At 35.4% G+C, this 2,735-nt stretch overlaps 1 non-coding gene across 1 annotated transcript; it reads right to left on the bottom strand.

Annotated features, from left to right (window-relative positions):
- Positions 1-1,550: 1,550 nt before the first annotated feature.
- Positions 1,551-1,732, bottom strand: LOC123459584. Its single transcript, XR_006636352.1, has one exon. It is a non-coding gene; the product is annotated as a U2 spliceosomal RNA (small nuclear RNA).
- Positions 1,733-2,735: the final 1,003 nt, after the last annotated feature.

Raw genomic sequence — 2,735 nt, 5'->3', positions numbered from 1 at the left:
GTATTTGTGTGGCAAAAACAATCAGCAGCTGAATGTCCCTGAGTATCAAGGGTTTAAAAGTTTAGGACAAACAAGGCATAATGAAGGATATTTCTTGGAGAGCCTTTTATGGGATATAAATTCCCCATTTTTAGCTTTTGGAGTTAAATGGACCCAGAAGAGGGGCCCCTCCTGCCAGAACACCCCAGTGTGTGTAAAGTCAGTAGCACAAATGGCCAGGAGAAGACACTTTTTATAAGAGATAAAAGTGACCCTTTGGCTCAGAATTGTAGCCTCCACTATCTTCAGGGCCTCTAAAATTTACCACAGGTAAACTAAATGTAAAATGCTGATGATCCTTAGGGTGTAAGGGAATTGTAAAAAAAGTAATCTTTTAGGTCAATAATGAGTTTACAATATCCTGTAGGAATTGCTACTGGAGTGGGGAGGCCTGGTTGTAGGGTTCCCATAGGTACGATGGCCTTATTAATTTGCCTAAGGTCCTGGAGCAATCTACATCTTAAGGGCATTCCAGAAACACTCCACTGTGGGGGCCTCTGGCCTCCATCTACCTGTTTAGATAAACCTATCATTTTAAAAGTTGTAAAGTACCATTGTTTGCTTAGCCCATCACAATGAAGATTACCTTTTCCTCAGTGCTTTTTGACCCAGCAGGTTTCTCTGTTTTATATTTTCCTTCTCCCTTCTTATCCATCTCTGGCTACCAGCAGGACAAAATTCAGGGAGAACTAGGATAAAATCTGAGAGAGCCAAGGACATGTCCTATAGTGTATAGCTTGGACCTCTCTGTGAGCATTTACAATAGACTTTATTAAACACTTGAAGAAAAGAGGCAATAGGCATAAGAGAAGCAGAAGGCAAACTCCCACAGCTACAAAGCTGCCTATTTAAGAACTTAGAAAGTTCCAACCAGGCAACACAGACTTAATTGCAGTAAATAAATCATAAGTAGTCTTAGTAGCATCAAAATCAAGATGACTGTTCTGTATAGCTAAAATTTTTCAATGTAAGTTAACCAAATCTAACAAAATGTTATCATGGTGCCAAAATTGAGACAGTTACTTTACATACAATAGAGTAGAATCTGGTCTTTTTTGAGTTAGGTAAATATTAATATAACCCTTGATAATTTTTTTGAAAGAAAAAAACATTACTTGAAAACCAATGATTTTGGCTTAAACTTGATAGCTATTGATTTTATGTACCACAGAAATTTTTCTTAACATAAAACAATTTTATGTTTTACCTATGACTTAAATTTGATAAAACTTAAGCAAGCTATTCCAACATATTTTATCCTGAAAATTAGTTTTCTTTTGTTTCTTAAAGTTTGTAAACAGTTTAAAAACCTTTAACTTTAGGCATGATGTTTAAGTTTGGCCTGAATTTTTTTTTTTTAAATCCACACACCTTTATTTATATACTTTAACATTCTAATCTAAGTACCACTTAAAAGGTATTTTTAACAAGTAATCATTGAAAAATTCCTTCCCAGTTCCTTTAATCAATTAATCATTAATTATCTTTTCTTTTTTTGTTTTATTCCCCCGAAGGGGTGCAACAGTCCTAGAGGTACTGCAATACCAGGTCAATGTATGGAGTGGATGGAGCAAGTTTCTATTACAACTCCAAGCTCCAAAAATCCTTTCACTATGTTGTCCTCAGATAGAGGACATTAAACTGATAATAACAAATACTACATTTGATCTTAGCCAAAAGGCCAAGAAGTGATTAATTATCTTCCTTATAAGGCTATTAAAAAATTACACCAGGGCTGGAGAGATGGCTTAGTGGTTAAGCACTTGCCTGTGAAGCCTAAGGACCCCGGTTCGAGGCTTGGTTCCCCAGGTCCCACGTTAGCCAGATGCACAAGGGGGCGCACGCGTCTGGAGTTCATTTGCAGAGGCTGGAAGCCCTGGCGCGCCCATTCTCTCTCTCCCTCTATCTGTCTTTCTCTCCGTGTCTGTTGCTCTCAAATAACTAAATAAATAATATTAAAAAAAATTACACCAAATTGATTAATCCTATTACTAAAAAGAAAGCAGTCTTAATACGATTTTATGTCATTAATACAAATAACACACTTGGAAATGATTTTATTAGAAGTAACTAAGGCAAATAGTGTTGTTATCTTGAGGCAGGCTGGCTCAGAAGTCAGATCAGTTGCCTCCTCCTTTTAAGTAACAGGACATTACAATCTTTTTAAAAAATATCTGACAAATTATAAGTTACCTCTTTAGAGGAAGTTTTGTTGTTTTGAATAATCTGCTATGTAAGATGAACTTGACCTAGAACAAATATCTGGCAAATTTACCCCTGTAAAAGATATTTAACTTTTTCTTTTTAATTTTCATGCTTAGTTCTTTGATTTCCTTGAAATGGTTCTCTAGAAGAGAAAGGAATGTCACCTGTGTCCATCTCATCTCTTTAGTTACAGTCACAAACATGACACAACTAGCAAGCACAATGAGTACACATGAACACATACACACACAGAGAAAGAACAAATCCTCCTGATAAAATAAAATTTTTGCTTAAAGAACTTGAAGTAATCTTAATTCCTTGTGCTTTTAAAATATCTTTTACTATGGCAATTAGCTCCTTTTTAGTCTTTGTTAAATCTTTTTTTTTTTTTTTCTTAACCTGTGTTCCTTGTGTCTTGAGAGAAGTTTTAAGCCCTTTAACAATTTATGTTTACTTAGGGTCTGTCCCATGATAGAAAAGGAAAGAGGAGA

Source organism: Jaculus jaculus, chromosome 3 (assembly GCF_020740685.1).
Source record: "Jaculus jaculus isolate mJacJac1 chromosome 3, mJacJac1.mat.Y.cur, whole genome shotgun sequence".
NCBI classification, from domain to species: domain Eukaryota; kingdom Metazoa; phylum Chordata; class Mammalia; order Rodentia; family Dipodidae; genus Jaculus; species Jaculus jaculus.
Note: the sequence above shows the minus strand (reverse complement) of the source record. Positions and strands in the feature narration are given on the sequence as shown.